Source organism: Engystomops pustulosus, chromosome 2 (genome assembly GCF_040894005.1).
Source record: "Engystomops pustulosus chromosome 2, aEngPut4.maternal, whole genome shotgun sequence".
Classification (NCBI taxonomy): domain Eukaryota; kingdom Metazoa; phylum Chordata; class Amphibia; order Anura; family Leptodactylidae; genus Engystomops; species Engystomops pustulosus.
Genome location: NC_092412.1, coordinates 172,342,185 through 172,357,946, shown reverse-complemented (window position 1 = coordinate 172,357,946; position 15,762 = coordinate 172,342,185). Strand labels below are relative to the sequence as shown.

Genomic DNA, 15,762 nt, shown 5'->3' with positions numbered 1-15,762 from the left:
GTATGGGGCTCTCACAGGGTGGTGTCCTTGGGGAGCCCGGGAGATGAGAGTAGCCACCTAATGGTGGCTGGCGGTGCCACCGAGCCTGTGGTGGCGGCTGGCGGTAATGGAACATATTTTCCTGGTTTTGTGTGCCTGACCTTTTGGGGCCTCGAGGACTATCTACCTATATAAATATGTATATATTTATGGTTATATTTATATTTTAAATATGGCTCCCCATTTAGTTGTCACCTCTCAAGTCGGTAAGTTTTTTGGTTTGGGCTATTTTGCAGACCTTACTATCGAATTTAAATTTGAAATTAGAATTATAATAATTCTTTATATATAGCGCACAGAGCTTGCCAAATGGGTCCCTGTCCCGTGGGGCTCACTATCTAGTCGGCCCAGATACGGGTTATAAGTTGAACACAGTTACGGAAACAAATGCCTCTTATGGCTGTTGGGTATATATGAACAGGTGGGCATTGGCTGTCTGTATTCAGACCAGCAGGCTTAATATATACTATTATTACATTAGGTTCTAAAACTTTGCTCATTAATGGTAATAGCCTGTAATCTAGCAAAACACATTTAAAGTACGGCCTCTGATGCATTTTGCGATTTGGTTCAATCAATTTGAAAGGTCATTCTTGTGTTTTGCTTTACTGATATACTGGGAGAGGCTTAGAAAGGAGTAAGATTTTGATATATACTACAGACATACTGAAAATATTTATATAATAAAAAAATAAAATAAAAATCATGTCCCCCCCCTCCCTGGGGGTAGCCATCACGGGTATGGCCCCGTGCAGTGGAGGAGTAGCCATCATGGGTATGGCCTCCTGGAGTGGAGGAGTAGCCATAATGGGTATGGCCTCCTGGAGTGGAGGAGTAGCCATCACGGGTATGGCCTCCTGGAGTGGAGGAGTAGCCATCACGGGTATGGCCTCCTGGAGTGGAGGAGTAGCCATCACGGGTTTGGCCTCCTGGAGTGGAGGAGTAGCCATCACGGGTATGGCCTCCTGGAGTGGAGGAGTAGCCATCACGGATATGGCCTCCTGGAGTGGAGGAGTAGCCATCACGGGTATGGCCTCCTGGATTGGAGGAGTAGCCATCACGGGTATGGCCTCCTGGAGTGGAGGAGTAGCCATCACGGGTATGGCCTCCTGGAGTGGAGGAGTAGCCATCACGGGTATGGCCTCCTGGAGTGGAGGAGTAGCCATCACGGGTATGGCCTCCTGGAGTGGAGGAGTAGCCATCACGGGTATGGCCTCCTGGAGTGGAGGAGTAGCCATCACGGGTATGGCCTCCTGAAGTGGAGGAGTAGCCATCACGGGTATGGCCTCCTGGAGTGAAGGAGTAGCCATCACGGGTATGGCCTCCTGGAGTGGAGGAGTAGCCATCACGGGTACGGCCTCCTGGAGTGGAAGAGTAGCCATCACGGGTATGGCCTCCTGGAGTGGAGTGGTAGCCATCACAGGTATGGCCCCCTGGAGTGGAGTGGTAGCCATCATGGGTATGGCCCCCTGGAGCGTAGGGGTAGCCATCACGGGTATGGCCCCCTGGAGCGTAGGGGTAGCCATCATGGGTATGGCCCCCTGGAGTGGAAGGGTAGCCATCACGGGCATGGCCTCTTGGAGTGGAAGGTAGCCATCACGGGCATGGCCTCCTGGAGTGGAAGGGTAGCCATCACGGGTATGGCCCTCGGTTTCACATGTCACATGCTTGCAGAATAAATTGGGTCCTCTGAGCTTGGTGTCTTGCGGCTGGAGGAATGGTGCAGAATAAATTGGGTCCTCTGAGCTTGGTGTCTTGCGGCTGGAGGAATGGTGCAGAATAAATTGGGTCCTCTGAGCTAGGTGACTTGCGGCCGGAGGAATGGTGCCTTTCTCAGATGTCCTTGGAAACTGATGCAGGCGCAATGAATAATGCCAACAGGAAGAGCGGGCAGCACCAAGGAGGTGCTGGTCCTGGTCAAAAACCTAATTTTCAACTTGAACTGTTGGCCTGCACAACAATTTATATTAGAAGAAGGAAGTCTGGTCAGAAACTGCAGCAAGAGATCGAAAAACACACAAATGCCCCCCCCCCATCTATTCTCTTATTGTCTTCTGATCTATATTAAGGGTATATATTGGACTTATTTGGATCCTGGTGTTGATGAATCATAACTACTGGTCTTGGCTGTACAGAAGCATTAGCTAGGCAGAGGTGCAGTAATTTTTGTATTTTAATAGGAGAGGGTATGTTAGCCCCCATGTGTTTATTGGAATCATGGTTACTCTTTTATGATTGCCCGCTTCACTGTTTTTAAGTAGATTATTATTGTTGTCATTACTATATAGTCGGTTACATTTTGTAGAGTTGGGCTGTACTATTTTACTTGGACATTTCCTCACTAGTTTTGCAAAAAACATCTCTGAGAACTAGAGTTTATTGGCTTTGTGGGGGGTCGAGTCCATTTGAGGTGTCAAACGGCCTCTTCTGTGGCGGTGGAGGAGTTGGGTGGAAGTTGCAGGTGGACTTAATTTTAACTCATAGAGGATGTTAAACCTCATGGTGGTGAACAGGCTGAGCTTTGGAAGTGGCCAGCCTGAAGGATGTCTTAATGGTAATGTCATCCAGGGGCGGGCACGGTGGTGAAGCACAGGAGTGAGGATCTTCACAAGGGTCATTGGTGCCCTTAAAGTGGACTGGCTCTGCTAGAATGGCAAGCCAGAGCGTGCCGCCCCTTTATTGCTGCCTGGCCGGTGGGCTGTATGTCAGGCAGCTGGGGATCTCACAGTATAGGTGAATCCCATTCCTAGCAATTCACCCAACTCCTCCTTTAACTGTTTTAGTCTTGTGATTTAAATAAAGCTGTGGCCTATTTGACACCATACAATGAAGTGTTTTGTGTTTATTTATACCCGACACAGTGTTCCCCTTTTCTTTTGAGCTGTTATGACGAAGTGAGGGTCCATCCCATATCCAAAAGTCAAGAAACCCCCGGAGCCATAAGCAAAGGGGGACATGACTTTGGCATGGGGGGACCTAGAACGCTGGAAGTTTTTATGTAGTTGTATTCATTTAATATAGGTGGGTTCTGCTTTGAGAGGGCAGAGTGTAGGGTAGGGTGGTACTATGAGAGGGGTGGGACCCAGCAGTAGATATCACTTCCTGTCCTGGGTCTCTCTTCCTCTTTCTCTCACCAGAAGACCATGGAGAAACATGTCCCTCCCACCCGCCCTGTACCATTACTACTCTACAACTGTTTACCTACTTTATGTGTAATTAAGAAAACTTTATTGTACATTATTTGCTGGATCGTGACATTGTGTATTTTGTACCATGTAATATTGCTTTGTACTGCATAATGATGAGATAAAGTTGGTTTTATCCTTCTAAGCCCAGAGGAAGGGCGATCCTTCAGCCATGGGTTCCCTAGAGGTTTCCTCCACAGGGGGTTTTTCCTCTCCTGAGTGCTGTGGGATGACTCTTTGTGAGTCGGAGGTTAGCCAGTTTTTATGGTTGCCTGGATATTAATTCATAATGTATATGTTCATGGCTTTAGTTTAAAAAAGAAACATACAAATGGAAACATATATTTATAAAAAAAAAAAATAGGAGTCAATTTTAAGTCATAAAGATTAGCAGGTTTTGCTATCTGTCACAGCTTTGAAAATGGCGGTAGAGGAGTTGGGTGGAAGTTGCAGGTGGACTTAATTTTAACTCATAGAGCAGTGATGGCTAACCTATGGCACTGGTGCCAGAGGTGGCACTCGGAGCCCTTTCTGTGGGCACTCAGGCCATCACCAGAGAGGACTCCAGTTATATTCCTGTAGTCCCAGACAGCCCAGGACTTGCTGTGCACAGAGCTATTTTAAAGTGACAGCTCGACCTGGGACTATTTTCTGCTTTATTGGTGTCCTCAGAGTGCTGGTATGAATGAAAACTGACAAATTAAATTTCTGTGTTGGCACTTTGCGATAAATAAGTGGGTCTTTGTTGTAGTTTGGGCACTCGGTCTCTAAAAGGTTCGCCATCACTGTCATAGAGGATGTTAAACCTCATGGTGGTGAACAGGCTGAGCTTTGGAAGTGGCCAGCCTGAAGGATGTCTTAATGGTAATGTCATCCAGGGGCGGGCACGGTGGTGAAGCACAGGAGTGAGGATCTTCACAAGGGTCATTGGTGCCCTTAAAGTGGACTGGCTCTGCTAGAATGGCAAGCCAGAGCGTGCCGCCCCTTTATTGCTGCCTGGCCGGTGGGCTGTATGTCAGGCAGCTGGGGATCTCACAGTATAGGTGAATCCCATTCCTAGCAATTCACCCAACTCCTCCTTTAACTGTTTTAGTCTTGTGATTTAAATAAAGCTGTGGCCTATTTGACACCATACAATGAAGTGTTTTGTGTTTATTTATACCCGACACAGTGTTCCCCTTTTCTTTTGAGCTGTTATGACGAAGTGAGGGTCCATCCCATATCCAAAAGTCAAGTGTAGGGACCAAAAGTATCCTTACGTGACATGACTGTGCAGACAAGGGTTAAGTTTACTAAAAGTTATTGTCCAATTGTATTCCTTCATGGGAACTGGAGTGTGATTGGAGAGTGAGCACCACCTGACCAGAGTTTAACAAAACCCCTGGACAGGAAGGGCAAGGTCTCTTAGGCCCCAGCTCCTGACAAAGGAGCACCTCTTGGAACCCAGCTCTCCTAGAGCACATCTTCCACGATACACACCAAGCAACGTGATATCAGCGTGCCTAAGCCGCAACCGTCAGCCACTCCGTTATTCTGGGCCCCGGCTGCCTCCAGGCCCCAAGAAAAGGCTAGGCCCCAGTGGGAGATGTTGCAGATCTAACAACCATGTAACCATTCAAAGCTACAGGAGGAGAGTACTACTGCCCAGTGCAGGTTTTTATTGGCCTTAAACCCAGCAGCACACTGGGAATTTCCTTGGTAGAATGGCTTGCCAGTCAATCCCGGACGATTAACCAAGCACAAACAGCATATTGCCAATGAGGTCTGTATCAAGTTGCAACAAAGACCTAGCATGCATGGAATGCCTTATATAGAAAACAAATGGAACCAGGGGCCACCACTGGAAGGGTACATTGCAGTAAAAATTATTATTTAAAACATGAGTTGGCCAAACACTTTTTTAGCTTTACATAGAAATAAAGCAGGCAGCTATACTTCCACTTCATGCATCCATTGTCCGCCCCAGGCACCAACATCATTGTTTAGGCAATGGCACCTGGGTCATAGAAAGGACTCTATCTCTATGACCCAGGGGCCGCCGCCTAAGCAATAATGTCAGCACCTGGAGCAGAAGTTGGCTGCAGGCAGGTAAGTTTTCCGTTTTTTATTTTAAAAATTTTGGCTGTGCTTATGGGGCATGTATGGGGGGGGCACTATATACTGCTAGGGTATGTGTGGGGGCCACTATATACTGCTGGGGCATGTGTGGGGCCCACTATATACTGCTGAGGCATGTGTGCGGGCCACTATATACTGCTGGGGCATGTGTGGGGCTCACAATACAGTGCTGGGGGCACGTGTGGGGCTCACTATGTACTACTGGGGCATGTGTGGGGTTTACTATACACTGCTGGGGCATGTGTGTGGCTTACTATGTACTGCTGGGACATTTGTGGGGCTCACTATATACTGCTGGGGAATGTGTGGGGCTTACTATATAGTGTTGGGGCTTACATGTGGGGCATGTTTGGGGGCTACCTGTATACTGCTGGGGCAGGTGTGGTGGCTACCTGTATACTGCTAGGGCAAATGTGGGGGCTACCTGTATACTGCTGTGCACATTTCGGGTCTACCTATATACTGATAAGCATGTGCTAAGAGCCTGTGGCTGCATATATAGTGGAGGGACATGTGCTGGGGCTAAATATATACTGTGGTTGCTCTGCTATCTAAATTAATTAAGATTTGCTGGTGTTAAATATGAATTAATGCGGGGGGAGTACACAGTAGTGTATACATTATAATATATTGAGGGTTCTTAATCTGTATATGCAACAATGAGGAGACTACAGGAAGAAGAGCGGGATGGACTAGGCCAATACAGATATAGAAGCCAGTGGCGTAACAACCGCCGTAGCAGCCATAGCGGTTGCTACGGGGCCCGGGCATCTCTCCCTGATGACCGATACAGCACAGCAGTGACAGGCGCCCCGCTACCCACACTCTCATGGGGCCCTGCCTGCTGTGCTGACCAGGTCCGCCCACTTGTACGGACCGCCACCCACTCTCCCGCCCGCCCACAAACTTCTTCCGCCGCCGGAAGAGAAACCTTCCCTCCCTCGCAGCCAACGGTGCCGCCAGAGCTCTTCGGCAATTCCAACCGCCCGCGGCCCGCCCTCGCATCAGCCTGATGAAAGAACTACAGGCAATCCTCCCTACCCCAACACAGCTGCCGCCATCGCTACGTATCCTCGAACTCCCGTCCAAGCCAGCTGTCCCGGCCAATCAAAACACCAGGTAACTTTTTGTATATTTATATCTGTCTATTTTTTGTGATCTATATGTGTATATGTATGCCTGTTTGTATGTGTATATGTATGCCTGTTTGTATGTGTATATGTGTATATATATGCCTGTTTGTATGTGTATATGTGTATATATATGCCTGTATGTCATATATACACACATTATACACACACAGGGGCACATTTAATAAGGGCTGTTTGCAGGGCCGCAAGCGGCATATTGCGGGTCCCTGTAAAGGGCGGCAAAATTCGCCGCTCTAAAGTGGGGGATTCGGGCATCCATTAACGCCCGAATCGCCCACCAGCTAAATAAATCTCGCCTGTCTCTTTAAGACACAGGCGCGATTTATATGCTGAGCGACGCAGCGCCTTTCCGGCTGCTGCGTTGCTCCGTTCTAATCAGTGACACAGGTGTTATGACGTCACGCCGCCTGTGTCACTGTGTGGAGCCGCGGCTCACAGGAGAGCCGTGTGAAGAACTGAGCCGCGCACCGAGGAAGCAGCTGCCTGCAGGTGAGTAGGATTTTATTATTTTTCCTGTACTGTCATTTATTCTATCTGGCTGATAAGGGGGAGTGGGGGCCATAATTGTCATATACTGTGTTGTGTGTGTGTGTGTGGGGGGGGGGGGTATACATTATACGTGGCCATACTTGTTTTATACTGTGGGGGGGGGGCTGTATACATTATATGGGGCCATAATTGTTATATACTGGGGGGTGCTGTATGCATTATATGTGGCCATACTTGTTTTATACTGTGTGGGGGGTATATATTATATGGGGCCATAATTGTCATATACTGGGGGGGGTGTGCTGTTTACATTATATGTGGCCATAATTGTTTTATACGGGGGGGGGGGGGTTGATATATTATATGTGGCCATAATTGTTTTATACTGTGGGGGGGGGGGGGGTTTGATATATTATATGTGGCCATAATTGTTTTATACTTTGGGGGGTTTGATATATTATATGGGACTATAATTGTTCTATACTGGGGGGTGCTGTATACATTATATGTGGCCATAATTGTTTTATACTGTGGGGGGGGGGGTGATATATTATATGGGGCCATAATTGTTTTATACTGTGGGGGTGTATATATTATATGGGGCCAGAATTTTTTTTATGCTAGGGGGGGTGCAGTATATACTATATGGGGTCAGAGTCATTTATACTGGGGTGGGGGGTGCTCTATATATTATATGGGCCAGAATAATTTTATACTGGGGGGTGCTGTATATATTATACGAGGCCAGATTCTTCTTTTCCTGGGGGTGTTATATATTTATATGGGGCCAGATTTCAGCTGGGGCAGTATATTACTAAGCTGGGGGCTGTATATGGGGTACAGTATATTACTAAGCTGGGGGCTGTATATGGGGTACAGTATATTACTAAGCTGGGAGGGCTGTATATGGGATACAGTATATTACTAAGCTGGGGGGCTGTATATGGGATACAGTATATTACTAAGCTGGGGGGCTGTATATGGGATACAGTATATTACTAAGATGGGGGGACTGTATATGGGATACAGTATATTACTAAGCTGGGGGGACTGTATATGGGATACAGTATATTACTAAGCTGGGGGGGACTGTATATGGGATACAGTATATTACTAAGCTGGGGGGGCTGTATATGGGATACAGTATAATACTAAGCTGGGGGGGCTGTATATTAGGGGATGCTATATATTTACATTAATCAGGGTAGCACTGAATATAAAATCACATGTAACATAATAACAGGGTGGGATATATTAGTTATAGGATACCATAGATTACTTTGCATCATTTAAACCAAATGTTGGGGGGTCTGTATTAATAAATTGGGGGTGTTGTATATTGATTGGTGCTGTACACGCTATAATGCCAGTAGAAATATATATAATGAAGGGATGTTTTATGGGGGGAGAGTGCGGTCAGTTGTGTTGTGAGGAGTATATACTTCATACTGTAAGTGACTGTGGTATTTTTAGGGACGCCGGGTGGAGATGCTGCACGGAGCTGAAGATATCTGGCCATGAATTCAGCCGTGATGCGTCATGGATTGGAGAACCCGGAATAAAGTCCTACTGATGGAAGAGATTGTCATCTATAAGGTACTAGATGCCACTAATGCCTCTCAGATCCTGTAGTCAGTCACACAGTGTAAGGGAGCTGCCTGTGGGGATGTTAATTGTTAGTAAAGTTTTCAGCATTTACTTAACAGGGAGCGGGTGGGGGGGGCAGCATTTTAATATTCGCCTCAGGCAGCAAATATGCTAGAATTGGCCCTGGCTGTGTGCCACTTTTCTGTCGGACTTTGCACATTCTTTCTAGTGAAAACTGCTTGCACAGATATTTAAGAAGTGTCTGCACCACATTTGAGTTGCATGCGACCATTTTTGTGCCGCGGTGCACTAGTCTTCATGCGACACAAATTTCTGCACGGAAGGGGTGCTCAGTCATACAGAGTTCAAAAGAATTGCATGTCCCATGTTAAAGGTGCACCAAAAAAGTGGTGCTTTCTGTCAGGGCAGTGCAGTGGGCGCCAGATTCATGAAGAACGTGCACCAGAAATCCTGAATCTGGCGTCCTCTGCACACTAAACAGGTAACTGCACATAGTACACACTGCACCGTTCTTAGTAAATGTGCCCCTATGTGTGTATAATATATAAATGTGTGTGTATATATGAGTGCGTAAATGCATGTGATTTTATAATCATGTCTATACAAATATGTATATATTTTTGAAGGAGAAGGGGGGCCCCATGCAGATATTCGCTATGGGGCCCAAGCTCTCCTAGTTACGCCCCTGATAGAAGCAGACAGCTGCAGCTTAACAGTAAGTGATGTCTGTGCCCTAGTGCAGCCCAGATGTACAGTACTTTAATGCTGGTATATATTTATGTGGTTATTTACTACTAATATATATTTATGCTTGCGGCACATTCATTTTCGGTATATACCGTATATACTCGAGTATAAGCCGACACGAGTATAAGCCGAGACCCCTAATTTTACCACCAAAAACTGGGAAAAGCAATTGACTCGAGTTTAAGCCGAGGGTGGGAAATGCTTTGGTCACAGACCCCCCCCCAGTATATAGCCAACCAGCCCCCTATAGTATACAGCCAGCCCAGCTTGCCCCCAGCAGTATACAGCCAGCCCAGCCTGCCCCCAGTAGTATACAGCTTGCCCCCAGTAGTATACAGCCTGCCCCCAGTAGTATACAGCCTGCCCCCAGTAGTATACAGCCTGCCCCAAGTAATATACAGCTTGCCCCATGTAGTATACAGCTTGCCCCCAGTATAATACAGCCTGATCCATGTAGTATACAGCTTGCCCCCAGTAGTATACAGCCAGGGGCGGACCGGCCATTGTACCCACCGGGAATTTTCCCGGTGGGCCGGTCTGGGGCCGGTCCGGAGCTGGTGTGGGGCCGGTTAGCACTCCCTCCCTACAACTTTTCATCTAATCTATAGTACCTGCATCGTACGATCGTACGATGCAGGTACTATTGATTAGTACACAGACGCAGCGCACCACCGCTGCTTCTGCGTCTGTGTATAACGGGCGGGGGGAGGGCATTATTCTATATCTGGGGCTGGTGGGGGGCATAAATTATATGTCTGGGGCGGGGGGGGGGCATTAATTATATGTCTGGGGCAGGGGGCATTATTGTATATCTAGGGCTGGCAGGGGGCATAAATTATATGTCTGGGGCAGGGGCATAAATTATATGTCTGGGGCAGGGGCATAAATTATATGTCTGGGGCGGGGGGGCATTATTGTATATCTAGGACTAGCAGGGGGCATTAATTCTACATCTAGGGCTGGCAAGGGGCATCAATTATATGGCGGGGGCATTATTGTATATCTGGAGCTGGCAGGGGGCATTAATTATATGTCGGGGGGCATTATTCTATATCTTGGGCTGACGGGGGCATTAATTATATGTCTGGGGGGGGGCATTATTCTATGTCTGGGGCAGGCTGGGGCCATTAGTTCTATGTCTGGGGCAGGCTGGGGCCATTCATTCTATATCTGGGGTAGGCTGGGGCCATTAATTCTATGTCTGGGGCGGGCTGGGGCCATTAATTCTATGTCTGGGGCGGGCTGGGGCCATTAGTTCTATGTCTGGGGCAGGCTGGGGCCATTAGTTCTATGTCTGGGGCAGGCTGGGGCCATTAATTCTATGTCTGGGGCAGGCTGGGGTCATTAATTTTATGTCCAGGTTAGGCGGGGGCCATTAATTCTATGTCTGGGGCAGGCTGGGGCCATTAATTCTATGTCTGGGGCAGGCTGGGGCCATTAATTCTATGTCTGGGGCAGGCTGGGGCCATTCATTCTATGTCTGGGGTGGGCTGGGGGCATAAATTCTATGTCTGGGGTAGGCTGGGGGCATTAAAGGAAACCTACCACTTGAAGTGGCAGGTTTCCGATGGCAATACCGGGCACCAGCTCAGGGTGAGCTGGTGCCGGAGCTTATTTTAGTTAGTGTTTTAAACCGCTGTATCGCGGTTTAAAACACTTTTTAAACTGTATAGCCGGCGCAGGCAGGTACGCGCTCGGCGCTTACCATGCGCGCGGCTCTCATTCACTTCCTATGTAGCCGCGCGCACGGTAAGCGCCGAGCGCGTACCTGCCTGCGCCGGCTGTAAAGTTTAAAAAGTGTTTTAAACCGCGATACCGCGGTTTAAAACACTAACTAAAATAAGCTCCGGCACCAGCTCACCCTGAGCTGGTGCCCGGTATTGCCATCGGAAACCTGCCACTTCAAGTGGTAGGTTTCCTTTAATTTTATGACTGGGGAAGGCTGGGGCCATTCAATTTATGTCTGGGGCAGGCTGTGGCATTGATTCTGTGTCTGGGGCAGGCTGGGGGCATTAATTTTATGACTGGGGTAGGCCGGGGCCATTATTATTACACCTGGGTTATAGTCGGAGCTCTATCAATACTGGGGTGGAAGTGGGGGGTTAAGGAGGTTAAAGGAGAGAAAGAAGAAATACATTATACTTACATTATGGGGCACTATTTGTGTGGTACTAATATTGTAGGGGGCTCTATTACAGTATTTGGGGCACAGTATTGGTGGTAGCAGAAGAAGGGACAATGGGAAAGTGCAGAACATAAGACATCTGTGTGGTAAACTCTGCAGGAAAGCTGTGTACCTGGAGGAAGAGACAAGATGATGGTGGAACTAATGGAGAAGATGAGAGTACAATCAGAGGAGACGTCACCTGATGTCACTGGATGCAAAAGGTGAGGATCTCTCATGTGTTTTCTGTAGCTGTATATGATAAATACTGATTTTTTGCATGTTCGCTTCTGTGTATATATGTAGTATTATAGTAGTTATATTCTTGTACATAGGGGGCAGTATTATAGTAGTTATATTCTTGTACATAGGGGGCAGTATTATAGTAGTTATATTCCTGTACATAGGAGAAAGGTATCGGGTCGTGTGTTTGCATCATTTACTGATCGACAGGTCACATTCTTTGCACATTAGATTCACTTACTAGTAAAAGATGTTCTTGTTTTGCGTTAAGGCCATCTACCAACAATTTGTCTGTTATAACCCCACCCACATTATCTGACCACACCCACTGGTTTTGACTCCGCCCATAAAATGGGGCCACTTTTACAGTTTTTTCCAGGGCCATTTTAAATTCCCAGTCCGCCCCTGTATACAGCCCAGCATTAAAAAAAATAAACTTATATACTCGCCCTCCGGTGGCCCCGATGTGCAGCGCTGCTCCCCCGATGTCCGCGCAGCTCGTCTTCAGGCTTCCGCGCCGTATTCTTTCTTCTGCAGGGCGCCGCCATTGATCTTCCCCGGCAGGCGCCTAGTATGACGCGCCGCTGCTGATGTCATACTAGGCGCCGCCCCGGGGAAAAACATGGCGGCGCCCAGCAGAAGAAGGAAGACGGCGCGGAAGCCTGAGGACGAGCCGCGCGGACATCGGGGGAGCAGCGCGGCACATCGGGCCACCGGAGGATGAGTATATAAGTTTAGTATTTTTTAAGTATTTTTTATTTTTATATTTATATGTGTAGGATATTATTATGTGCTGTATATTCATTGGTGGTAAATAGTATATGTGCAGTCTAGTCATTGGTATCTATGTGCTTTGTATATTTATTGCTGGAATATTAATATTTGTGGTATATAGATTTCAGGTGTATACCTATATTGTAGTATTTTCACTGGAGGGACATATTTTTCTATTTACTACTGATAGGCCTTATTGTAGATGATCCCAAAGCAGTAGCCCTTTTGGATTTCATTCTTATTTTAATTGGGGGTGCATTTTAATTTTCCATTAACCTTTTGCTCCAATTCTGACACATTTTTTCTACAATTTTACAGGGGTATGGATGTTTGGCCCATAATTTAGCTTTTCTGCCTTGGGCACCAAAAAGGGCTTGTCCCGGCCCTGCTAAAGCTGCTATTTGCCATTTATAAACGGACATGTGCTGTAAGTGCTGCTAGCAGGCATCAGGTCTAGGGTGGTGCAAAAGAATGCTGTATGTGCTGGGAGCTCCGAGATAGCAAGAGACTAAGGTGATGGGAGTAACACAATGACACTGTGAAAAGGGCAGAGTTCACAGCACACACAGCATTCTTCTGCTTCAGCCAAGGACCTGCTGACTGCTGACAGCACTCAAATAGTGGTATGTGCCTTTGCAGTTGAAAACATTTGGTTCGGGGGCCCATGTGGATCCCCCCCCCCCCACCTGTGCTGAAACCCTAGCTACGCCACTGAAGCAGAGTCATTGCTTTACTGACCATGTGGCAATCCTAGGGGCTCTATAGCTAATGGAGGCCCTGTGTAAGACTAACCCTACCTGTTCAACACTACTGCTCTCCCTGACCTTCTTAGTTTTTCTGTGCTGTGAAGCGGTGCAGGCACCCGTGTATTGTTCAGTTCTTCCGCTCTTGTTACAGCCAGGTGCTGCTGGTATTGTTGGCTGTGTGGTCTTCTGAAACAGTACAGCAGCAGCCACAAAGGGGCTGGGCAGTTGGATACAATGCCCACATAATAAACTACCTTTGGGCGGGCAGAGATCAGTGGCAATATGGCAGGACACATAAGCTATAATCAAATCTAGTGACTGCAAAATGAATGCTATGTAGAATGTCAAGCTCCAGGGGTAGTGGCCCAGAATCTTAGTGGTACCCTGTTTTCACTAGAGCCCGTCGCAAAGTGGGTTGGACTTTCTGCGGCGAGGTACACAGATGTTGAGCAGAATCGTAGCATGGGATTTGAGTCTGGGACATAGCAATAGGTCAAGGCAGGCAGAACAGGATCAAAGTCAGTAGCGGAACCAGGGTCACAACTGGGAATCACAATAACAGCACAGGGCATGGGAACAAAGTTTTCTCTAAGGCACAAGGCACAAAGATCCGGTGGGGTGTGCAGGGAGAGGCTGGGTAATAAAGGATTTTGGGAAGGGCAGTACAAATCAATGGTGCTGAAATCTGCTCTTTAAATCTTTGAAAGCCGGCGCGCGTGCGCCCTAGGAGTCAGGGACACGTGTGCATGACCGCCGGCACAGGAATGGAGAGAGGTAAGTGGTGCTGGTGCTGGGCTGGCGCAAGTAGAGGGGCATGGGTAAGCCCGCGAACTCAGATATGGGTCATGGGGGCACCCGTGACAGTACCCCATCTTCCACCTCCCCCTCTACTTGGACTAAAGAAATCTCTGCAGGAGATCATGGTCCAGGATATTGTCCTCCGACTCCCAAGATCTCTCCTCTGGCCTGGATCCCTTCCAGTCAACCAAGAAGAACCACTTACCTCTCACCGTCTTCATGTCTAGGACCACTTTTACCTTGAAGATGTTGGTCTCAGGAGCAGCAGGAGGCACTGACCGGGAGAAGAGGTTCAGGATGACACGCTTGAGTAGTGATACGTGGAAGGAGTTCGGGATGCGCATGGTGGGAGGAAGGCGCAGCTTGTAGGCCACTGGATTGATGTGCCTCAGCACCTCGAAAGGACCCAGGAAACGTGGACCAAGTTTGTAGCCAGAGATCTTTAGTTGGACATACTTGGATGACAACCAGGCTTTGTCACCTGGAGAGAAGATAGGAGGAGACCTGCGTTTCTTATCAGCCTGGAGCTTGGTCCGAGCAGAAGCTTGCTGCAAGGACAGACGAGTCTGCTTCCAAATGGACTTCAGATCCTGTACCAACTCCTCAACTGAATCTCTCCCATCTTCCACTTAAGCATGGGTGCCTGGATTTGCAACCACAGAATACCCAACAGGACGTGGATTGAGGTAGCATATAGAAAGGCAGTCTTTCTTTGTGTAGTACTCTGACTTGCAGGAACAAGTGCAGTACTGGACCGGATCGGAGAGGATTTGGCCACTGACAGAGGAAATGACCATGGACCTCTCGAGATGGACCACAGGGAAATGATGCTGGGAGACCAGAGCAGAATCCACAAAGTTTCCTGCAGAGCCGAAATACAAGAAGGCAGAAATCTAAAATGCAAATGTCGAGACCTGACTTGCAGTTGTCCAGATGCTGCTCCTTAGAATGCTCAGCAAACCGTATGTCAATCTGGGTGGTCAGGGAGATGAGACTACTCAGCATAGACGGCAGGTCACATGTAGCCAGCGCGTTCTTAGTCGGCCCAGAAATTCTTTTTTTGAAAGTTGCGATCAACAATGCGTCATTCCAGAACAGTTCAGAAGCCAGAGTACAGAAATGCACAGCAAAAGCATCGACCGACAAGTCCCCTTGATGCGGGTTCAGCACTGCAATCTAAGCAGAAGATGCCCGTGCAGGTTCCTCAAAGTCAGGCTGAAACTCAGTGAAGGAGGCGGTGATCGTAGCTGTGCCTGGGTCTTTTTTGTCCCAGAGAGGAGTAGCCCATGCCCTTCCCAGAGAGGAGGCTGATGATAAATGCCTTCCCGTTCCGTGACAAACCGTGTCAGCATAAGCTCAATGTGCAGGGAACACTGAATGATAAAGCCCCTGCACAACTTGGGGTCCCCACCATACTTGGTAGGCAGGGAAAGTGTCAGCCTAGGTTCAGTGGAAGGCAGGCAAACCAGAGTAGCAGGAGGAGCCACAGGAGCTTGACGCTGTTGTTGAGAAGTCATCAATTTCTGCAACATGGTGGTGACGACCACCGCATTAGTAACGGGGAAACTTAAAAAGATTATCTCTCCCAAACAGTTTTCCTATATACAGGCAGTCCCCAGGTTACATACAGTGTCAGGGGGCCCCGTCATCCGACCTGACACTAAAGAATGTGCACCATTACATACATATTATGCTGCACA

The 15,762-nt window shown here is 47.9% G+C and overlaps 1 protein-coding gene across 5 annotated transcripts in view; it reads right to left on the bottom strand.

The window, feature by feature from the left end:
- ELAPOR1 (endosome-lysosome associated apoptosis and autophagy regulator 1) overlaps positions 1–15,762 on the bottom strand; it is a 627,159-nt gene that overhangs the window by 299,809 nt on the left and 311,588 nt on the right. The gene's annotated exons all lie outside the window — the stretch shown is intronic.